Here is a 25,665-nt window from a genome sequence, read left to right as displayed (position 1 = left end):
AAATTCCGTATTTACACCGTTGCCCTAGAGCACACAAAAAAACTATACATACCTCGGCCTAAACATCAGCGCCACAGGCAACTTCCACAAAGCTGTGAACAAGCTGAGAGACAAGGCAAGAAGGGCCTTCTATGCCATCAAAAGGAACATGAAATTCGACATAGAATATAGCAAAAAATACTTTAATCAGTTAGAGAACCCATTGCCCTTTATGGTTGTCAGATCTGGGGTCCGCTCACCAACCAAGAATACACTAAATGGATTGAGACTGCATGCAGGATTCTGCTAAATTATCCTGTGTACAACGTAAAACACAAAATAATCCATGCAGAGCAGAATTAGGCCGATACCCGCTAATTATCAAAATCTAGACAAGAGCCGTTAAATTCTACAGCCACCTAAAAGGAAGTGATTCCCAAACCTTCCATAACAAAGCATCACCTACAGAGATATGAACCTGGAGAAGAGTCCCCTAAGCAAGCTGGTCCTGGGACTCTGTTCACCAACAGACCCCACAGAGCCCCAGGACAGCAACACAATTAGACCCAACCAAATTATGAGAAAACAAAAAGATAATTACTTGACACATTCGAAAGAATTCACAAAATAACAGAGCAAACTAGAATGCTATTTAGCCCTAAACAGAGAGTACACCGTTGCAGAATACCTGACCACTGTGACTGACCCAAATCTAAGGAAAGCTTTGACTATGTACAGACTCAGTGAACATAGCCTTGCTATTGAGAGAGGCCACTGTAGGCAGACCTGGCTCTCAAGAGAAGACAGGCTATGTGCACACTGCCCACAAAATGAGGTGAAAACTGAGCTGCACTTCATAACCTCCTGCTAAATGTATGACCATATTAGAGACACATATTTCCCTCAGATCACACAGACCCACAAAGAATTCAAAAACAAACCCAACTTTGATAAACTCCCATATCTACTGGGTGATTTACCACAGTGTGCCATCACAGCAGCAAGATGTGTGACCTGTTGCCACAAGAAAAGAGAAACCAGTGAAGAATAAACACCATTGTAAATACAACTTACACTTATGTTGATTTATCTTCCCTTTTGTACTTTAACAATTTGCACATCGTTACAACACTGTATATAGACATAATATGACATTTCTAAAGTCTTTATTCTTTTGGAACTTCTTTGAGTGTAATGTTTACTGTTCATTTGTATTGTTTATTTCGCTTTTGTTGATCTATTTCACTTGCTTTGGCAATGTTAACATATGTTTCCCATGCCAATAAAGCCCTTTGAATTGAATTGAGAGAGAGTAGGGTGGGGAGAGTTAGGGAACGACTGGGGTGTGGGAGACTTCTGTGTCCTTGACTGATGACCATGACCCTGACCGGAACTGGTTGCATGGTGTGTGGAGGTGTGAGGAGGGCTGCCCTGAGGCCTGGGCTGGAAAGGGATGAGAGGACCCGTGTGGAGAGCCCCAGCTAGCCTAAGCTCCCCCCAGGTCCCCTCTCTGCTCCCCTACTCTCCCCAGCTCCCACTGCCTGTCTGGGCTCTGCTAATCAGAGGACTTAGCCCCTGCCCCTCCACAGGCTTCACACCTTCAATGAGATCCACGCCTTTGATATCCCCAAACCACCTGAAGGGAGAGACGTCACACACACACACACACGCGCACGCACACACACACAAAGATGTGGACACACAATCATCCACACAGTGCCATGGATACACGCACACACAAACACACACACTGACCAGTGAACACACACACACACATAAGCCCAGCTTGGCTCAAGGACAGAACGCCCACCTTGTTAAGGGGAGGACGGGGGGGGGGGGGGGGGGGGGGGGGGGGGGGGCAGGTGAGATTGGATCCAGACATGCTTGTGCACAGACAGAATTGAATTATTGATCAGCCGACACGTTGCGTTATGAGGAATTCATGGATCCATGGCTCAGCTGCCCGCCTCCCTTAGGCTGGATGGAAAGAGAGGGAGGGAGTGTGCGTGCTTGTAATGATTGTATGTGTTTCTCTTTGTGTGCTTGCTTGCCCGTGTTTGTCAGGCAGGGCAGGGGAAGAGAGTGGGCCTGGTGATTATTGCCAACCCACACAGCTCACGTCCCGTTAGCAACGTTAGCATTGGATTGGTCGCTCAGCTCAACTCTATAATCTCGGATTGATTGATTTGAGAAAAAGACAGGGCCAACACTGCTGTTTTGAGCTGGTCAGGTTGAGTAGGGCACAAGAAGATAGTCCACTTTCCCCCAGAGCACGTTGAACACTTCCCCACCATACTGCACTTTGAGGACATTTCTAACTATTAATTACCCATACTGCATCATGGCTGAAGGAAATGCCAAGGGCAGACTGACAGGATGCATTTCACACCACATCCCTTTTTCCGAGGCTTAACCAACTTCAGAAGAATCCCTTTTAACCTAGGCCACGCTGCTCGCTGCCTGCCTGGCCTGTCTGCCTCCTGCCTGGCCTCTGCTTTAAGGAGACCTCACCATCACACCATGCATAGGCCTTTAAGTGCTATTCACTAGTACACTGACACAGTCATATCGCCTGTAGGGACACATTACTGTACAGTAATGCCAGGCCACAATGGCCCAAACTCAAAGGGTTGTGGGATGTGGGTTTAGTTCATGTAGATCCCAGGTTTATCCCTTCCGATCAGATGTTCCATATAGGTGACAAAGCACTCAGGCATTTCATTTCTCATAATCGGGAGGCTTTTGGATTATTTTCTTTACATTTGACAGACATGACATTCGGCACAGACGCACTGGTTAAACACACTTCACTGTTGAGTGAGAACATCTTGCTTTCTGGTTTGACTATGAATAAAAAAAAAAAAGGTGAAATGACAGACTCTCACAGACACGAGAAGATTGGCCCAATGGAGTGAGACTGTGTGGTTTCCCATCACGGCCCCTAAACAATAACTCTCTCCATATGTGTAATTAACCATTCAACCCTGAGGACTGTGATGACGACATCAAGACAGCTCTCAAACAGGGAAATGAAACAGAAGAGAACTGCCTAGAAAACCACTTGGCAGATCAAATTCACAGAAGGGAAGGCCCAAAAGAAGAGAGAGAGAGCGGTAGAGGATGGCCCTGTCAGTAAAGGTCCGTTTCCCCATAGCACCCAGACAGGCACAACAGGCCCATAGAAAGTCAGGGCCAGAGAAAGTCACCCAGTCCCATCTTTAGAAGTCTTGATGGAAACATCAAAGTGGTAAATAGATACTTCCACTGTCTAGGTCGGTCCTCCAATCTGTCCAAGTCCACCAATCACAACTGTCGCCAGACACGGCCTTAACACCCCACTTTGCTTCAATCTGTTATTGGAACTGCACTCACTTCACCCTTATCCAATTGAAAAAGGGATGGAGAAAAAAAGAATTGGAGAGGGTAGCGATTTGGGGATCCAATTTGGCATTGTGTTTGCTGTAAACATTGCAAGTGCTGGGGCATACGCTGGTTGTTTCCGGAAAGGTAGAGGCAGCAGCAGTAGCATGCAGGCAGACGGGTTGGTGGGGGAAGCAAAGACAAGGTCTCCCTAATAAGGTGCTCTAACCTCAGAAGCAGCACTCCTCTTAGCTAATGAGTGTAATTAAAGAGCTGAGAGTCTCTGAGAGATCAATGACGTGGGATCAGATGAGACAGGAGGCAAACTGCATCGGAGGGATGCTTCAGACTTAAAGAGCAGGGAGATCGTTCAAGATTGATGTCGAAATTGGACATCTATCCATGTCCTGAGGATTTTGGGAAATGCTTTCAAAAACCGTCCACTAGGGGCAAAAGTGAGCCCTATTACCATCAAGTAGGCTTGGGTTTTGCTTGGATGCTGTGGACAGGGGCAGCAGATGGGTGTAATCCCATGACTTTGCATCAGAATGTTGCATGTTTGATCCCAGTCATGGACACTGGTTTTCAATGTTTTGTTTTAACCCTATCCCAAACGTTAACCCTTCGGAATGAATGTCAAAACTTAACCGTTAACATTGACATTTGGAGAACTTGAACGATATATAGCAGCAGGAGGAAGGATATAGAGCAGCAGGAGGAAGGATATAGAGCAGCAGGGGCAAGGATATAGAGCAGCAGGGGCAAGGATATAGAGCAGCAGGGGCAAGGATATAGAGCAGCAGGAAGAAGGATATAGAGCAGCAGGAGGAAGGATATAGAGCAGCAGGGGCAAGGATATAGAGCAGCAGGGGCAAGGATATAGAGCAGCAGGAGGAAGGCTATAGAGCAGCAGGAGCAAGGATATAGAGCAGCAGGGGCAAGGATATAGAGCAGCAGGAGGAAGGCTATAGAGCAGCAGGAGGAAGGCTATAGAGCAGCAGGAGGAAGGCTATAGAGCAGCAGGAGGAAGGATATAGAGCAGCAGGAGGAAGGATATAGAGCAGCAGGAGTAAGGATATAGAGCAGCAGGGGCAATGATATAGAGCAGCAGGGGGAAGGATATAGAGCAGCACAAGGAAGGATATAGAGCAGCAGGAGGAAGGATATAGAGCAGCAGGAGGAAGGATATAGAGCAGCAGGAAGAAGGCTATAGAGCAGCAGGAGGAAGGCTATAGAGCAGCAGGGGGAAGGATATATAGCAGCAGGAGGAAGGATATAGAGCAGCAGGAGGAAGGATATAGAGCAGCAGGGGGAAGGATATATAGCAGCAGGAGGAAGGATATAGAGCAGCAGGAGGAAGGATATAGCGCAGCAGGAGGAAGGATATAGAGCAGCAGGGGGAAGGATATATAGCAGCAGGAGGAAGGATATAGAGCAGCAGGAGGAAGGATATAGAGCAGCAGGAGGAAGGCTATAGAGCAGCAGGGGGAAGGATATAGAGCAGCAGGAGCAACAAAAACACCTTGAAATTTGACGTTTGGAGCAACTTCGAAACTTGACGATGGGAGAACGTGGATGAACGTCTAATTCTGCAGTGAGACTGTGAGTGCTTGTTATTAAAGAGAGACGACGGGTACTGTGTGCGTGTTTGTGTGAGTGCGTGCAAGTATATGCTGTGTGAGCATGTAAATATTTAGGCCTAGGCATTCTTTTGGGGGCATCTGGCACAGACTGTGATGTCATGACTTGGATGAAGGTCAGTCATTTGGTTTGGCCTAAAGCAGAAAAGCCATACAGGGGAAATGAACTGTTAACACAACTCTATGAAAGGGCTACACTGGGAGATGCCGTGTCTTGCCTCTGGGTGACACAAACAAACCGCGTGGAAGGGTTAAGTTAGCAGAACATCACAGATCTAATCTGAACAAGATGCACGCGATAAACCCGTAAGACCTTGCACTCAGTGAAATGCAGAACCAGCCCCAGATTTGAATTAGCTCGTAAGATGCAAACGCAGACAAAATATCTCTGCAATCTTCCTTATTTTTACACATGTGCTGGGGTGAAACCAGAGTGTGGGGCTTTGCAGCCTGTCCCATGGTTACATGATGAGTCAGAGAGGAATAATGGATTTCATCAGTACTGTTTCTGAACAAGAGAGGGAGGCTGGGGGGCACACACAGACACCCTAGACACACAGCTATGGTGACACCCCCACAGATCTGCATTTTGGGAGATAGATCCACGCCTGGGGCTAGAAACATGAAGATTAATATCCACACAGAATACAGGGACACTGAGAACTAGAGGGAAGGGGAAAGAAAGAGAGTTGGAAAAAGAGAAATGAGAAGGAAAAAAAAGTCAAAGACAAGCGGATAAAGCAGAGAGAAATGCAGATCTGATAAAGAAGGCGGACAAGCAAGTTAGCATAAGAGACAGATACAGGGCCTTCAGAAAGTATTCATACATGTGTTACAGTCTGGATTCAAAACTTCTTTTTTTTTAAATGCTCACCCATTTACACAATAACATTTTTGTGTAAAAAAAAAAAAATCAAATTTGTTAAAAATGAAATACAGAAATACCTAATTTACTTAAGTATTCACACCCCTGAGTCAATACTTTGTAGAAACACCTTTGGCAGTGATTACAACTGTGAGACTTTCTGGTGAAGCATTCACCCATTATTGTCTTCAAAATTCTTCAAGCTCTGTCAAGTTGTTGGTTGATCATTGCTAGAAAACCATTTTCAGGTCTTGTCATAGATTTTCAAGTGGATTTAAGTCAAAACTGTAACTTAGCCACTCAGGAACATCCACTGTCTTCTTGGTATGCAACTCCGGTGTAGATTTGGCCTTGTGTTTTAGGTTATTGTCCTGCTGAAAGGGGAATTCATCTCCCAGTGTCTGGTGGAAAGCAGACAACCAGGGCTTCATCTAGAACTTTGACTGTGCTTAGCTCCATTCTGTTTATTTTTTATTCTGAAAAACTCCCCAGTCCTTAATGATTACAAGCATACCCATAACATGATGCAGCCACCACTATTCTTGAAAATATGGAGAGTGGTACTCAGTATTGGATTTGCCCCAAATATAACACTTTGTATTCAGGACATAAAGTTAATTTCCTTGCCACATGTTTTACATTATTTCTTTAGTTCCTTGTTACAAACAGGATGCATGTTTTGGAATATGTTTATTCTTTACAGGCTTCCTTCTTTTTACGCTGTCAATTAGGTGAGTATTGTGGAGTTCCTACAATGTTGTTGATCCATCCTCAGTTTCCTCCAGTCACAGCCATTAAACACTGTAACTGTTTTAAAGTTAACATTGGCCACATGGTGAAATCCCTGAGTGGTTTCCTTCCACTCCGGAAACTGAGTTAGGAAGGACGCCTGTATCTTTGTATTGACTCTTTGTATTGATACACCGTCCAAAGTGTCATTAATAACTTCCTCGTGCTCAAAGGGATATTCAATGTCTGCTTTTTTTTTCTCACACATCTACCAAAAGGTGCCCTTCTTTGCAAGGCATTGGAAAACCTCCCTGGTCTCCGTGGTTGAATCTGTGTTTGAAATTCACTGCTGAGGGACCTTACAGATAATTGTATGAGTGACTTGTTAAGCACATTTTTACTCCTGAACTTATTTATGCTTGCCATAACAAAGGGGTTGAATACTTATTGACTCTAGACATTTCAGTTTTTCATTTTTTATTAATTCGTAAACATTTCGGGAAAACACATTTCCACTTTGACATGGGCTATTGTGTCTAGGCCAGTAACAAATCCGTTTTAAATTCAGGTTGGAAAAGGTCAAGGGGTGTGAAGACTTTCTCACGGCATTGTATGTACAATGGGGTCTGGAATGATTGGATCCCTTCACAAAGATGAGCACAAGATACTGAGCTATATTGTACGCTCAAATAATAATTTTACCCGACTACAACTTCTCAGAGTAAGAGAATGTGCTTAACAAGGAACAAATCTAAAAAAGACAAGGGTCAAAGCTATTGGCACCCGTGTTTTCAATACTCTAGCACCCTCCCCTTGCGAGGATAACAACACTGAGCCTTTTACTGAAATGTTTTATGAGTTGGAGAACACATTGGGAGGGATCTTAGACCATTCCTACATACAGAATCTTTACAGATCCTGACATCCTACGGTCTGCGCTTCTAGACTGCTCTCTACAATTTAAACCACAGAGACTGAGATGGCCATTGCAAAGTGTTGATTTTTTTGGCCAATTAACTATTTTTTTTGTGGATGTTGATGTGTGCTTGGGGTCATTGTCTTGTTGGAAGATGCACCTGCGGCCAAGATTCAGCCTCCTGGCAGAGGCAACCAGATTTTTGGATAAAATGTCTTGGTATTGGGTAAAGTTCATGATGCCTTTGACATTAACAAGGGCCCCAGGACCAGTGGAGGAGATATTGTCCCATAACATCAAAGATCCACCACCCTATACTACAGTAGGTATGGGGCTATTTTCTGTTTAGGCGTTCACATTTCGACACCAAACCCACCACTGCTGTGTATGGCCAAATAGCTCTATTTTCTTCCAGCAAGACAATAACCCAAAAAACACATCAAAATCCAAAAAAGAAATGGTTAATTGCCCGAAAAATATAAATGTTGCAATGGCCATCTCAGTCTTTGGACTTGAAACCCATTGAAAAGCTGTGGTTTGAATTGAAGAGGGCCATCCATAAGGGCAGACAAAGGATGTCAGGATCTGGAAGGATTCTGTATGGAGGAATGGTCCAAGATCCCTCAGAATGTGTTAACCAACTCATAAAACATTTTAGAAAAAGGCTTAGAGCTGTTATCCTCGCAAGGTAAAATATTGAAAGGTATGGAAAACAGGGGTGTCCCGGGTGGCGCAGAGACCCTGGGTTCAAGCCCAGGCTCTGTCATAACCGGCCGCAACCGGGAGGTCCGTGGGGCGACACACAATTGGCATAGCGGGTTAGGGAGGGCTTGGCCGGTAGGGATATCCTTGTCTCATTGCGCACCAGCGACTCCTGTGGCGGGCTGGGCACAGTGCGCGCTAACCAAGGTTGCCAGGTGCACGGTGTTTCCTCTGACACATTGGTGCGGCTGGCTTCCGGGTTGGATGCGCGCTGTGTTAAGAAGCAGTGCGGCTTGGTTGGGTTGTGTATCGGAGGATGCATGACTTTCGACCTTCGTCTCTCCCGAGCCCGTACGGGAGTTGTAGCGATGAGACAAGATAGTAGCTACTACAACAATTGGATACCACGAAATTGGGGAGAAAAAAGGGGTAAAAATAAACACACAAAAAAAAGAAAACAGGGTGGTCAATAATTTCAACCCCTACTTTTGAGGGGGGGGGAAAGTATTACTTGTTAAACAAAACATATTTCTCAAAGCAATTGTATTACTATAAAATAAACTCATTTGCATTAGCATGCTCAGTATTTGAATTATATACAGTAATTTCTGCTCATCTTTATCAAAGGTGTCAATAATTTCGGAACCCCAATAAATGTATCATCCACAACCATAGATGCACTACATTATAAACTTAGCATCGCACAAGCTGACTGACCCCACATCTCCTTCACACTCCCCTTGGCAGTTGAGTAGTCTCAAATCTATCTCACTCCATCTCGCTCTTTCCATTTCTCTCGCTCAATCTCTCTCTCCATTAGTTCCTCTCTCTCTCTATCGTTCTCTCCAGCTCTCTGGTTGGTGTTTGGAACGACCTTCATCTCCAGCCGTTGCCAGTGCACTGACCCTTCCTGTATCTGTCGCACAACACCGGCCCTGCCTGGCTGGCTGGCTGGCTGGCTGGCTGCGGCCCACTTACTACTTCATAATTAATCGCCCAGTGAGCACACAAAAAAAATAAGCACGATGAAGAAAATACCCAACAGATTTCACCACATTAACAGGAAACAGCTGGAATTCCTATTAGCTGTATAGCGGAGGTGTTGATTAAAAATGATCTTGGCGTAAGGAAATCAGTCCGTTTCCAGGATTAACTGCGACGATGCTCACGTGGGTACAAATGTACCGCACCGTCCGGTGCTGCCTGAGATAGCATTAAACTCTACGCGTCACTCTAAAACAAAAGCTGTAAAAATGGCATTACAGAAAGAGTGAAAGAGTGAATGGTTGTGTAGTTTTTCAATTATTTGTTAACTTTAAGGTCTGCTTCCATTCCTAAATATCTTTAAGAAAGCCACATATCATCCCTCCCTCAATTCCTATGAGAGTGTTTTCAATTTACACTGAAATGATGCGTCAACTAATCTTCATTACACTCAAAAGTCGGAGCGATCCGATGGTCCTCTTTTCATTATAAAGCAGAGTTGGGCCTAACGTTCTCAGTCAACATCACGCTGATGCAAACAGGCATAAGTGACTCCTCTCCTCTGAAGACTTAAATGGATAGCATTTCACTAGCCCTTCTTTCCCACGCTCAATTACCAAAGCACAAAATGAATTAGAGTCTCCCTCCATCTCTCCCCCTCTCTCTCCTCACACCAAAACGACTCCGGAATAGAAATCATTTGACTAATATTGCAAAGAATGAAGGTGACCCTGACAGAGTTTTCAAATCCCTCCTTTTCCATCCATCTAGAGCATCTGTATGAACTCATGCCAGTGGGCAGCCATGATGACATGATGTCTCCAATCAGCAGGCATAATCTAAAGCCCATCCAGCCTGTCTGTGTGTCAGCCTGTCAGTTCAACTAGCAGCTAGACAAGGGCATGTGGGAGAGAGAGACAGGGGCTTAGTAGTGACTCTTACATTTTCCCAGGGGGCCTTGGGGCATGCCGTGATACGTTCTTTTTTGAAAAGGATAGAGAAGAATCTTAACTTACAAATGGGCATATGAACAAGGATAAGGGGGGGGGGGGGGGGGCCTTGCAGAGGTGCACTTACTCTGGTAGTCTAATCAGTCTGAGGGCCATTCATACTGTACCGAATACCCGTGTGACTTAATGTGGATATATTCAATTAAACAACCATTTTGAACTCTTTTCTCTGCTACTGTATGATTCATTTCCTAGTATTTTTCTGACTTCCCCTGTGTCAGGTTGTTAGAGTGCTTTCAGAAAGTATTCATATCCCTGGACTTGTTCCACATTTTGTTGTGGGCATATGAACAAGGATAAGGGGGGGGGGGGGGAGGGGCCTTGCAGAGGTGCACTTACTCTGGTAGTCCAATCAGTGAGGGCCATTCATACTGTACCGAATACCCGTGTGACTTAATGTGGATATATTCAATTAAACAACCATTTTGAACTCTTTTCTCTGCTACTGTATGATTCATTTCCTAGTATTTTTCTGACTTCCCCTGTGTCAGGTTGTTAGAGTGCTTTCAGGAAGTATTCATATCCCTGGACTTGTCCCACATTTTGTTGTGTTACAGCCTGAATTCAACATTGATTAAATACAAATTGGAAAAATCCCTCACCCATCTACACATAATGACAAAGTGAAAACATGTTTTTAGAAATGTTTGCAAATGTATTGAAAATTAATACAGTAATATCTCATTTACATACAGTACCAGTCAAAAGTTAGGACACACCTACTAATTCAAGGGTTTGAGAGACATTGGAAAACCTCCCTGGTCTTTGTGGTTGAATATTTGTGTGAAATTCACTGCTCGAATGAGGGACCTTGCAGATCATTGTATGTGTGGGGTACAGAGATGAGGTAGTCATTCAAAAATCACACTATTATTGCAACTTATTATGTGACTTGTTTATTTAGGCTTGCCACAACAAAGGGGTTGAATATTATTGACTCAAGACATTTCAGCTTTTTATTTGTTATTCATTTGTAAAAAAAATATATATTTTAAAACAACATAATTGTACATTGACATTATGGGGGTATTGTGTGTAGACCCGTGACCAAAAATCTCAATTGAATCCATTTTAAATTAAGGTTGTAACACAACACAAGGGGTGTAAATACTTTCTGAAGGCACTGTACTACTGCTGCTCTACATACTCTATGGTTAGAAACTTAACATAATATTTCCGACTCGGGTGGCTGAGGTCATCAAGGACCTGCGCCAGCCGAGCCACGGCCTCTTCACCCTGCTATCACCCAGAAAGCGAGGTCAGTACAAGTACATCAAAGCTGGGACGAGAAACTGAAAAACAGCTTCTATCTCAAGGCCATCAGACTGTTAAATAGCCATCACTAGCCGGCCTCCACCCAGTACCCTGCCCCGAACTTAGTCACTGGCACTAGCCGGCTACCACCCAGTTACTCAACCCTGCACCTTAGAGGCTGTTGTCCTGTGTACATAGACATGGAATCACTGGTCCATTTTAATAATGTTTACATACTGTTTTACCCACGTCACATATACAGTACTGTGTACTGTATTTTTTTTTATTTGACCTTTATTTAACTAGACAAGTCAGTTAAGAACAAATTCTTATTTTCAACAGTCGGTTAACTGCCTGTTCAGGGGCAGAACGACAGGTTTGTACCTTGTCAGCTCGGGGGTTTGAACTTGCAACCTTCCGGTTACTAGTCCAACGCTCTAACCACTAGGCTACCCTGCCGTCAAGTCCATCCTATTCAACTATTGCTGTATACATACTATTCCATCTACATATTCTTCAGATATATACTATACTCTATCCACATACTGTCCATAATGTATAACGTATATATACACTGAATATATACACTGTGTGTGTGTTGAGTATTGCTAGATATTACTGCACTGTTTGTTGGAGCTAGGAACACTAGCATCTCTCTACATCCGCAACAACATCTGCTAAACATGTGTGTGCGACCAAAAACATTTGATTTGATTTTGTCTGCCGGTGGGTATCATTGCCTGTAACATGCCTCTCTCCTGCATGATGTTGACACGTGCAACACACCCTCTAGACCTAAGCTGCTCTAATTCTGATTGATTCACACAGACAGATCATCAGTCTATGAACTCTATCGGCCTGGAGAGGCACTTCTCCCTCTCTGACTGTCTGTTTGTTCATGGCTGTCAGTCTCCTGCCGTGATCATGATAACGCCAAACAGTCTTAACACATGGAACACACCTTCATGACCCATAATCACCGTGATGACACTAAAGACATCGAAGCACTCACATTTGCCAGCTAGTTTGCCAGGGGTGGTGTGCGGGCAGTTGCCAAGAACTTACATACAGTCCTTTGCACTCCTTTGAAAAAAATGCCCTCTTTTTTTTAGCTTCTTGCTTGGTGACACCCATTGTTAACTTGCTGACCCTATGATAAAGACTAGCAGTGATGGCGCAAGTTATTTGTAGCGAGCAAGTATTCTTGGCTTCAAAACATTCACTGTCAGTTTTTCACACTGCCAGAACTACCCTGCGTTAGCTAGTTAGATAAAAAAAAAACTGACACAGCTAAAAAATGACTAAACTGTCCATTTAAAGCTAACTAGCTACTAGCCAGGAGAAAGTGTATGGTTGCTCACGTTTGTTCTATAGCAAAGTTCCCATTCATACACTTTTTACTGTTGCCAACAACAACAACTACTTTACCCGGTGCGGTGAGCAATGATGGTGATGCTGCTTTCTCTCTCGCACGCAGCCACACTGCTTGTAACAACCGAGAGAGAACTAAGCAGTCAGATGTTATGTTATGTTATGTTCCAGCAGCAGAAAAAAATGCTAACCTCCCCTGTTATTGGTAATGGTGAGAGGTTAGCATGTTTTGGGGGGGGGACATGATCTTTGTGCATCTGTAACTTTCTCATCTTCATCGCTGTTCAACATTCAGTCATGATCATCCGAAATCATGGTAGCATCCAACATTAACGTAGAAGTGTTCAGAGGCATATTCTATTCTTATTTACGATAAAAGTGACTCCAAAATGACACAATACATCATTTACCATTCATTTCTATTGGGCTCAACATAATCCGAAACACAACCGACACAAACTGTAAATGCATTCAACAAGTTTGTAGTGACTTTGGGACCAAATCGCAAACTTTTGATTTAACATAATACACAAGAAGTAAATATATGGCAAAATACTTGGCACCTTCAAATGTGGGGACTAGAAACATAAAGTGCATTCATTTCTTAACGGTAAAACAGACGTATAACAATATGCTCAAATAAAAAGGTGATATTCGGTACTTTCACCTCATATAAAACATTTGATCTCATAATCCAAAGTGCTGGAGTACAGAGCCAAATTAAAAGTTGTAGCTTTACTGTTCAAATACATTAAATACGTAAGGGAGTATACGTTCCTAATTCAGACTATTAGATGAGTAGTGAAGATCGTGTTTTCATCTAAGGCTGACATTCTGAATAGTCTTCCCCTCCCTTTCCCCCAGTTCCCACAACACCTCAATATCATAGCAAGTATCTCCCTCGGCTCTATCCCTGTGAAATATTAGTACTTCTAACCGCCAGCGCATAACAATGTACAACTTCTCAGTCAAGCAATTAAGTTCTCATTCTCTCACAAATCATTTATCTCTTTGCAGAACATGTGTACTGTACAGAATTACACACATTCTCTCTCGGAGTCTGACTCATATGGGGAAGGGGAGTGTGGGGAGAGACAGACTGGGAATAGTTGAAGGTAAAGCTCCTAGTAGTCAGAGTTGGACGGTGGGTAGTGTTTTGAGAATCAGCATGGGATGAGAAGTGGTGTGGAGAGCCATGGGTAGGTTGAGAGCTCTGTGGAGAGCATTGGTATAGGATAAAAGCAGTGTTGGTTGAGACAGAGTGTCAAGGTTGTTTGAGGGGTAAAGAGAACCCGGCCAAGTTTGGGTCAGGTCATAATGGTGAGGGCGAAGGGCTGAAGCGGAACCCTGCAGTATTAGGCGTCACTAGTAGAGGAGGGAAAGCCTTGGATGGTGTTGAATCTCTGTCTGTGTGAGGGTGGGTGGTAGGAACTAGGGAGGATCTGTGAGCAGCATGGTGGGGAGGGGTGTACAGTACCAACAGAGGGAGGCACGCCCCTGCCCCCAGCCCCCCGCAGGCGGACACAGCAGAGAGACAGCCCAGCCGAGCAGCCAGCTGTCGTTGAGGAACCGTGAGAGTGAATGTGATCTCCCGTCTTAGGCCTGTCATTAGCACAGTGGCTTTGTTATCAGCTCTAACTGAGTTCTATGGGGATGGAATGTCAGAGGATACACTCCCCTACGTATGTATTTGGAAAGTGAAGCTGAAACTTTTAATTTGGCTCTATACTCCAGCATTTTAGATTTGAGATTAAATGTTTTATATGAGGCGACAGTACAGAATGTTACCTTGTATTTGAGGGTATGTTCATACATACAGTGCATTCAGAAAGTATTCAGACCCCTTGACCTTTTCCACGATTTATTACGTTACAGCTTTATTAGAAAATAGAATTCATTGTTTTTTTTAGTGATGCACCGATATTACATTTTTGGCCGATACCGATATTTTCCTTGCCAAAAACCCTGATACCGAGACCCAATAACCAATATTTCAAATTTTAGCGGCCTTTTAAGCATTCTAGTACAGTTAAATTTAGATTGAAACACACACACACACACACACACAAAAAAAAGTTATTTTGTTGACATTTACTTACGTAAATATATTTTGATTTGTTTAACACTTTTGTCGTTACTACATGATTCCATATGTGTTATTTCATAGTTTCGATATCTTCACTGTTATTTTACAATGTAGAAAATATTAAAAATGAAGAAAAAAACCCTGGAATGAGTAGGTGTGTCACATTTTTTACTTTTACTGTATGTCACAACAGGTGTAAATACATGGGTCATGACAGTGTTATGACCATATTATGACATGATTATGACTGTGTCAAAATGTGTTATGACACTGGGTTTCAACTAAAGTGTTACCGAATAGGTTCGATCTGAACACCTATACATGAATGTGGATGCTACCATAATTATGTCTCATCATGAATGTGGATGCTACCATCATTATGTCTCATCATGAATGTGGATGCTACCATAATTATGTCTCATCATGAATGTGGATGCTACCATCATTATGTCTCATCATGAATGTGGATGCTACCATCATTATGGCTCATCATGAATGTGGATGCTACCATCATTATGTCTCATCATGAATGTGGATGCTACCATCATTATGGCTCATCATGAATGTGGATGCTACCATCATTATGTCTCATCATGAATGTGGATGCTACCATCATTATGGCTCATCATGAATGTGGATGCTACCATCATTATGTCTCATCATGAATGTGGATGCTACCATCATTATGGCTCATCATGAATGTGGATGCTACCATCATTATGTCTCATCATGAATGTGGATGCTACCATCATTATGGCTCATCATGAATGTGGATGTTACCATCATTATGTCTCATCATGAATGTGGATGCTACCATCATTATGTCTCATCATGAATGTGGATGCTACCATCATTATGGCTCATCATGAATGTGGATGCTACCATAATTATGTCTCATCATGAATGTGGATGCTACCATCATTATGGCTCATCATGAATGTGGATGCTACCATAATTATGTCTCATCATGAATGTGGATGCTACCATAATTATGTCTCATCATGAATGTGGATGCTACCATAATTATGTCTCATCATGAATGTGGATGCTACCATAATTATGTCTCATCATGAATGTGGATGCTACCATAATTATGTCTCATCATGAATGTGGAAGCTACCATAATTATGTCTCATCATGAATGTGGATGCTACCATCATTATGTCTCATCATGAATGTGGATGCTACCATAATTATGTCTCATCGTGAATGTGGATGCTACCATAATTATGGCTCACCATGAATGTGGATGCTACCATAATTATGGCTAATCATTAATGTGGATGCTACCATCATTATGGCTCATCATGAATGTGGATGCTACCATAATTATGGCTCATCATGAATGTGGATGCTACCATAATTATGGCTCACCATGAATGTGGATGCTACCATCATCATGGCTCATCATGAATGTGGATGCTACCATAATTATGTCTCATCATGAATGTGGATGCTACCATCATTATGTCTCATCATGAATGTGGATGCTACCATAATTATGTCTCATCATGAATGTGGATGCTACCATAATTATGTCTCATCATGAATGTGGATGCTACCATAATTATGTCTCATCATGAATGTGGATGCTACCATAATTATGTCTCATCATGAATGTGGACGCTACCATCATTATGTCTCATCATGAATGTGGACGCTACCATAATTATGTCTCATCATGAATGTGGATGCTACCATCATCATGTCTCATCATGAATGTGGATGCTACCATCATTATGTCTCATCATGAATGTGGATGCTACCATAATTAAGTCTCATCGTGAATGTGGATGCTACCATAATTATGGCTCACCATGAATGTGGATGCTACCATAATTATGGCTAATCATTAATGTGGATGCTACCATCATTATGGCTCATCATGAATGTGGATGCTACCATAATTATGGCTCATCATGAATGTGGATGCTACCATAATTATGGCTCACCATGAATGTGGATGCTACCATAATTATGGCTAATCATTAATGTGGATGCTACCATCATTATGGCTCATCATGAATGTGGATGCTACCATAATTATGGCTCACCATGAATGTGGATGCTACCATAATTATGTCTCATCATGAATGTGGATGCTACCATAATTATGTCTCATCATGAATGTGGATGCTACCATAATTATGTCTCATCATGAATGTGGATGCTACCATAATTATGTCTCATCATGAATGTGGATGCTACCATAATTATGTCTCATCATGAATGTGGATGCTACCATAATTATGTCTCATCATGAATGTGGATGCTACCATAATTATGGCTCACCATGAATGTGGATGCTACCATAATTATGGCTAATCATTCATGTGGATGCTACCATCATTATGGCTCATCATGAATGAATCATGAATAATTAGCATGGTTAGCATGTTTTGCGGGCATGATCTTTGAGCTTCTGTAACCTTCACTCATTGTTATTCACAATGGTCCATAATCATGGTAGCAAGTGTTCAGAAACGTATTCTATTGTATGTGCAATAAAAGTGACTCCAAAATAACAAATTACATTCACCATGAATTTCTATTGGACACAACATGATCCGAAACACAACCAAAACAAACTGCAAATGCATCCAACAAGTTTGTAGCGTCACAAGATTGATGTAGTCATGTCGTGCTAGGAATATGGAACCTAATACAACAAGTTTGATCAAAGTAATAGACTATATATGAATTTGTTCAAATACTTAACACTTTCAAATTGGGGGGACTAGATACATAAGGTGCATTTATTTCTAAATGGCAAAACTGATATTTCTGAAAATACCCTAAAATAAAAGGTGACATTCTGTACTGTTGCCTCATATAAAACACTTGATCTCAAATCCAAAATGCTGGAGTACAGAGACAAATAAAAAGTTTTAGCTTCACTGGCCAAATAAATATGTAAGGGAGTGTATGTGGTGTATAGGCATGCATTTCTGTGTTACAACCACTAACCGAAATTATCTGCAAATACTTCAGTAAACCGTCTTTTTTTGGTGTTTTTTGATTATCCCAGATTTTACAAGAGATATTTTTCTTTGAGCTTCTTCTGTGATTCAGTGTTATTCAGTGATTTTACAAGAGATGTTTTTCTTTGAGCTTCTTCTGTGATTCAGTGTTATTCAGTGCGAGGCATAAAGCTTCGGCTGTGTTTGGTCAACAGTAGGGATGCTTCAATTAAGTGTTTGTTGTCATTCAGCGAGAGACAAATCGTTTTAATGCTATTTTTTTCACTTCAGAAATACTGCAGCAAACATCTTAGTTAAACGTAAAATTGCACGACTTAGATCTCCTCAGCAAAAACAAACCTTTATGTCAGATTTCTCGAGTTATCTGACTATTTTGAGGAAGTGTATACTGGCTACGGAATCTCAAGATGGACAAACAGTACAATTGACACCTTTTTTTATTGTTTTTCAAGCAAAGGTATTTTATTAAGGGAGTAGGCGCTAGCCGAACCGAAACGAGCAGAAGGCAGCAACATGACAGAGCTTGAAGGGGAGAGAATAGGAGGCCAGGGATAGGTTTGGGATGGGGCCATTAAGGCCAAGGGCATTAAGACAAGGGATGGGTGGCAGCCACAAATGCTAAGGGATGAGATCACAGAACCACCTCAGCATGACGCCGCCTCATCACAGGATAATCCTCCCGCCATAAAAAAGACAATCTCCAATCTGAAGGAAATCTCTATTCTCTTGAGCTTGAATTAATGCCAAACTGACACCCCCATCCCTACCCCATCCACAACTATCCTCCCAATCACCATACTGCAGCAAAATAAAAGTGTAGACCTTCTTCTGATAGACAAAGAATGAAATAGGCTACATGTTCTACAAGAGCCATAACTACATGTTGTACAAGAACCATGACAAGTAGCTGTTGAAATGCCATTGAAACCCATTTGGAAAAAGGATTACTGGTATGGAACATTTAAGGTCATCACCATGAGATGCTCTGGAGTAGCAGACTGGTTTGGGGTGAGGTGAGGTGGGGTGGTGGGGACAGGCTTTACCTTGCTTACCAGGATTAAGGCTTTGCTTTAATATAAATGAATTAATCTAATAGGTCTGTAATCCTGTAGAATGCAAACAAAGAGACAAAGGATGGACATATTCAACTAAATATGACCTTAAACACATACCAGAAGCATACCAGCTGAACATCAGACTAAACTATCTGGGTAGAGGGTTCTGACTTAACAAAGAAGCATTTAGAATGTCTATACTGAACAGTTATGTCCTAAAAGGACTACTGACATAGACTACATTTAAGGGAAGCTATGAGAAATTATACAAAGTCACTTTGGAAAAACATAGGTACGGTATTACGATATTTATTATGCAGTTCATGCATGTTGTAATGTTGTCTATTCCCTGAGTTTTTTTTTTAATACAGTATAAGCTTAATAATAACATTATATAGACGCACCGCACCCTATGTTTTGAATAAAAGCGACTATATGTACGCTACTGAGCTTCACTGATGGTTTAAGCACTGTGATTCAAAATTAAGATTCAAATGACTCAAGTGCGAGCCAGAAATCAATATAGTCTAGCCAGAAGAAAAACACCCTGTTCCTGACCCTCCTCCTCTCGCTGGCCTTTGCAGATTCTGCCGTTATGCCCCTAGAGTTGCCGGTAATAGGCTACACCAGTGATCGGCAACCTTTTCCATTTGGAGTGCCAATTTATCGTACCATTTCTAGTGTACTCATGTGCATATGAAAATCATAACTGGCACATTTTTCGTTAAACAGTTTTAGTTCATTTATAATAAAGTCTTCATATCTCAAAATCAACGTCATGTGGTTAATCATAATCCCATCGAAATGAAAAGGATACAAATGTAAAAGTAACTTCTATTGCCATTGCCAATGTGTAAAAAATAGCCTACATAAAGCCAACAAATAAAAACAGAGCATGACATCTTTTCTACTTTCATGCTGAGTGGTTATCGAAAGGGAGCGAACTGGAAATATTTTTCAAATAGGCTATGTTGAGGAACTGTCATTCTCAATGGATGTAAAAACAGACTTTGTTTACTTGCTGTTTGAGGCAAAGAAAAATGTAATTATGACAATCAGAAATTTTTATCAGATCCCCAAATGGGTACATTTATAGGTCTACATTTGCGTGCATGCCAGGAAGACTAGGCCTACTTCTATGCGTGATCAAGATTGACAGGAGCACTCCAAACAAAAGACAATTAATAAATTTTTTTTTTTTTTTTTTTTTTTTTATTTTACCTTTATTTAACCAGGCAAGTCAGTTAAGAACAAATTCTTATTTTCAATGACGGCCTGGGAACAGTGGGTTAACTGCCTGTTCAGGGGCAGAACGACAGATTTGTACCTTGTCAGCTCGGGGGTTTGAACTCACAACCTTCCGGTTACTAGTCCAACGCTCTAACCACTAGGCTACCCTGCCTGGACAACTCGTAAATAGAACGAAATAAACCAAAACTTTTAAAAGTGTAGCCTAGGTTGTGTGCACTGCAAACGTGTCCACACCTACAATGAGAACGGTAAGACTATAATAATAATTATATATTGAATACATCAACAGAGGTGACCGTAACCAAATAAACATTGTAGATTAGAAATGATGGGAATTAACGGGAAATGTACTACTGGTGACACCGTTGTGCCATCCCGGTGGCATCCAAAATGGATTAATCCACTCAGAGTGAATCGGACAGGTGTCTCGTGTGCCATAAAATAAAGATATGTGTAGATTGATGAGGAGGGAAAAGCGTTTTAGGATAAGGTTGTAACGTAACAAAATGTGGAAAAAGTCAAGGGGTCTGAATACTTTCCGAATGCACTATATATTTGTGAGTGCTCAACTAAAACAATCTTGGTCGACCAACAGCCTATCGACCAAACAATGGACTAGTCAACTAAACTGGGGCAGCCCTCGTGGTATGCTTGTCTTTTTCACCCTTGTGCGGAGCTGAAGAAAACATGTATCACAAACCAGTCGCTCTCCTCTCCTCCACACTGATAAGGTGTCTCTATTTATTCAGAGAGGATGAGATAAACCCTGAATGAGGCATTGTGGAGAACAGAGAGAGAGAGAGAGAGAGAGAGAGAGAGAGAGAGAGAGAGAGAGGGGGAGAGAGAGAGAGAGAGAGAGAGAGAGAGAGAGAGAGAGAGAGAGAGAGAGACCTGGTTTTAGGTTGCCTCACCGTGTGTGTCCCTATGAGCAGATGGCCCTTATTGAAAACTCAGCCTTGCTCTTTGAGGACTTCGGGGGCTAACCCACCCTCTGCCCAACCCACCCGGCCATCCTTCCTGCTTACCCCCGAGCGGTGTACCCCCCACTCGGACTAATCCATTTCCACCATGAGAGCATTTGTTTAATGTAATTTAATGGGGATAATCCCAGTAGATGGAGCATCCCATGTACAGTAGGTCTGTACGTGATGGATGGGTCGGCAAGGATGGATGTGGGACTGGGGAATAAAACAACGATTTAGATAGACAACATGGCTGTACAGTGAGCGATCCAAGCAGAGCAGAGTGCCGGGGCCAGGGACCGAGAGACATGAACTGACAGCACCACTCAGGAGATTCAAGGAGAACATGAATGGGGCTACTGTCTACATCAGGGATGGGCAACTTTGATGGGGGTGGGGGCCACAAAAAAATCTGGAACTCATCATGAGGGGCCGCAGTGGTGGTTACCCACATCCATACCTTGTGAGCAGAACACTTTAGCGAGCGCCCTCGTTACAGCAAAAATATATATATGTTTTATTGCAAATGTCATGCAATTCTACACATTTTGCCATGGGGTGGAGAGAAGATGTAGCATTTTTATAACACATTTCATGCAATTCTACTTCTTTTGCCATGGGGCAGAGAGAAAAAATTGTACTTTTACAGCTAATTTCTACACATTTTGCCATAGGGTGTAGGCAAATGTTTGTCATTTTTAATATGCTAATCAATGGGGCCCCACGCCTGTCGGTAATTTGACCATGCTGACTACATGTTTAGATTGCTGGCCGCTAGACTAATTTACCAATCTAAAAAAACAATTCTGACATGGGCCAATTGAGGGACTGTTGATGCACAACCACATTTCAAAACTGCACCTTGTGTATTCTATTACTCTAACTCTCAAATCTAAGTTGAGTCCCTGAATGAGTTCTACATTTTTTCCACAGCAAAGACAAACTCCAAATTGGCATTAAAGACTACTAGTACCAATCAAGACTTTTCTTTCATTAGCTACACACGCTAATGCACATACAGACTCAGAGATGTGTTTTACATTTTTTTTTACCTTTATTTAACTGGGCAAGTCAGTTAAGAACAAAATTCTTATTTTCAATGACGGCCTACCCCGGCCAAACCCTAAACCAAACAACGCTGTGTCAATTGTGCGCCACCCTATAGGACTCCCAATCATTCCATGGTTGTGATACAGCCTGGAATCGAACCAGGGTCTGTAGTAACACCTCTAGCACTGAGATGCAGTGCCTTTAGACCACTGTGCCACTTGGGAGCCCATTGTCAGACTCACTGAGTTTGCCTGTCTATGTGTGTGAGGGGAGATGTTTCTGGTTGAGAGACTGATGAATGACCAACTGCTCCACATTTTATGGACTGACAGGGCCATTATTCTGTCTTCACATTATCGTGAGAAAGAGAGGAGCAGAAAACAGCCCAGTAAAAGTGGTAATGTTTCCATAACCAAAGCATAGTTTATTACATATGAAAAACTAATGACGCCTGTGAAAGTTAGTGGTCAAGGATCTAGGCAGATGTCAGTTTACAGTGAACCTTTAATTACTTAATAGAGCATGGATCACTTTGTGCAAATTACCGGTAAGGAAATATACTGTAGGTTGGACTGTATCTCGACTCATACAAGTGACATGGGCGGGTTCAGCACTGTACAGTAGCCCACCATACAACTATACTAAGTGATTATAAATCCCATTACGTGTTTAAACTGCAAATACTGAAGTCTATGCTCAAACCTAACTCGGGTTCACCAATAAATCATTATTTCCATAGAGTTGCATCACTTCATAATGCTGGAGGACCAACTGGTAGATTTACAAATAAATTGCTTCCAATCAACCACTATGTATGTATGTAATGCAGGTATGGATCAATATGTTAATTTATGGTCGAACTTTTATTTTTTGATGTCAAGACAAATGTGGAAAAACAAGCGTTTCTGTCCCTCGTGTCATGGCTGTTGTACAACGGAGCTGTTAAAGGAAGTAATACACTACTAGCATCGCGCTAGGAAATTCATCAGATCTTTACGCACACACAGAATTATACAGGGAGGTATATTCTAACCGACCGCATTTGCTTGTACATGTGCATAATAAATAGACAGAACAGAACAGACGGACACTGTCCGTGGCTATAAAGGTAGAACACCAATCACGTAAACTCACCTTGGAAGAACAGTAGTTGCCTGAAACTAACACGGAGCTGTCCAGATTTCAAAGTCCCCCTAAAAATGTATAATAAGTCCTCAAGCAAAATGCATGTAAAGTTCACATTTTATCTTCCCGAGAGCGCGGAGAGTTAGAGAAAGGCACTGTTCAGTCGAAAATACAAGGGGGCACTGGTTGACAATTCCTACTGCAAGACGACACGGACAACTCAACAAGAGTCCAGGACTTTATCCACGCCCAGGTACAGGATCACATGGTGATCCCAGGTGTGATTCTTCTCGAGCTATGGCTCAGTTGGCAAGGGACACACCTGTGAGATCCGCTCACATCCGCCTCCGGTGACATTGCGTTTGAGAACCAGGAAATTATAGGCGAGTGGAAAATGCGCAGGGAGGTAGAACGCAAAATCGACCGGGAAAGGAGAGGGATTATTCTCCTCCCCCTTTCAAAACGCAAAAGACCATTTGGCCTGTAGATCACCGACTGCCAGGCAATGGTTACAAAATATCAATAAAAACGAAGGAGCAAATCGTATAATGTGCTCTTCCGTCGCCACCGGCTTGGAATGATTTGGAATGGAAGGGATTGGAATAGCTCGTGCATGCGAGTTCACGTTGAGTATGTCAAAGCAGTCCCTTCTCGGCTGCTATTTCATGCAAATCTTAAAGTGCTTTTTATTTTAATCAATTGCAGATTAATGTCTAAAGGGAGATTAGGGCCGTTCCATTCCTCGGGTGGAATAAAATATATTCTGAAACCAATCAAACATTCAAACCATCCAAAAACATTTGTTTGTCCAAACTTGTCTCTGCATGGAAGGGACCATGGTTGATAGTGATACCTGCATCATGATGCCATAACAACTCGATGTCTTTGAGATGGGAGGTTATGATTAATACGGGGATTATGGCTCTGACATAGCGCATTCTTCAATCACATACATATATTAGGCTACGTTATTGTTAGGCTACATCAGCGTCTAGTTTTTATTTATATTTGTTTTGCGTCGTGAACTAACGTGAATTTAATGTGAAATCAACTAAACTTGTCACTATGTTATTGGATTTAGGTTAAAAGTTGGGTGAAAACAAGTCGAAATTCCCTTACGTTGATTACTTTTTGTAAGTCGAATCACATTTCCGTCATCACATAATTAAACAAATATAATATTATGTGGAAACAACGTTGATTCAACAGGTTTTTGCCCAGTGGGGTAGTTCACTACAGGCTTCTTGTGTAGTTGACCTGGCTATGCCCAACTTGAAGGTAATGAAATTGTCAGACAGTGTTTAGATAACTTAATTGATTGTAGAACCCATATGATGAAACCATTTGTTATTCTTATGTTTTATTGACTCCATCAAGCCTAGGGCTACCTGTGTATAATGAAATAGTCAAGCCAGTGCAGTTACTAGCAGTGGCCGAATTGTCTTTTCACCATTGAAAGGTAAGGTTGCATCAAGCACAGTTGTAAATTAGAAAACCTTGAAGAAACTATCAGGCTTCCGTCACCTGCCACATTCCAGTCAGGGGCTAAAAGCATGCTAGACTGAACCCAGATCAGCGTAGTCAACACACCATCACCATGAACATCTTCCATTGAATAGTTTGTATTCTTGCCTTGGAGCATCATGCCACAATGCAGTTTGGTACATAGAGTAATAATAGTTTTGTGGCCCTGTCATAGGCTACGTCCCAAACGGCGCCCTATCCCTATATAGCGCACGACATTTGACCAGAACTCTATGGGCCCTAGTCAAAAGTAGTGCACTATATAGAGAATATGGTGCTATTTGGGATGCAGACAAACTCCTTATTGTGTCTGGGTGTGTGTCAGTTTTGTGATTGATTTATGGCCATGCAAATGAGTCTGTCTGTCTGGGGGAAGCGACGTGTTGTCTTTGCCCGATGGGCCCTGAGGGACTATGGGATTGAGGGGGAATGAGTCAGCCCCTTACTGCTGACACAGCCAGAAGAGTGGCAGAGATGCAGCAGGCAGAGCGAGATGGGGGAGATGGCCTTCACAAGTCTTCCCATTGACTGATGAGATCAAGGAGAATCTAGGCCATGCCAGACAAGTGTCAGGTAAACAGACACAGAGAGATAGAGCGAGAGAGACAAACAGAACACTACTCTCAGAGCAGAAACTGAACACTCAAGAAACACAGCTAAGAGAGTGTAGAGAGCAAACCAAGCAGAGCGAGATATCTGCTATCTATGTGGTGCTTGAGTTTACAATGTTTGACCTGTTTGTCGAAGGGTTCAGGTGTAACGTGTGTCTTGGAAGTAGGCTATATGACCAGACCAAGGGCAGCGCTCACACACTGAGAGGT

The 25,665-nt window shown here is 42.3% G+C and overlaps 1 protein-coding gene across 1 annotated transcript in view; it reads right to left on the bottom strand.

Annotated features, from left to right (window-relative positions):
- The window catches only part of plxnb2b (plexin b2b), a 184,348-nt gene extending 160,511 nt beyond the window's left edge, over nt 1-23,837 (bottom strand). The window contains exon 1 of the mRNA XM_036952823.1: nt 23,330-23,837. The gene's annotated coding sequence lies outside the window, so the exon portion shown is untranslated. The remainder of the gene's footprint in view (nt 1-23,329) is intronic.
- Between the last annotated feature and the right edge of the window lie 1,828 nt (nt 23,838-25,665).

Source organism: Oncorhynchus mykiss, chromosome 2 (assembly GCF_013265735.2).
Source record: "Oncorhynchus mykiss isolate Arlee chromosome 2, USDA_OmykA_1.1, whole genome shotgun sequence".
Taxonomy (NCBI): domain Eukaryota; kingdom Metazoa; phylum Chordata; class Actinopteri; order Salmoniformes; family Salmonidae; genus Oncorhynchus; species Oncorhynchus mykiss.
This window is presented reverse-complemented; position numbering and strand designations above follow the sequence as displayed.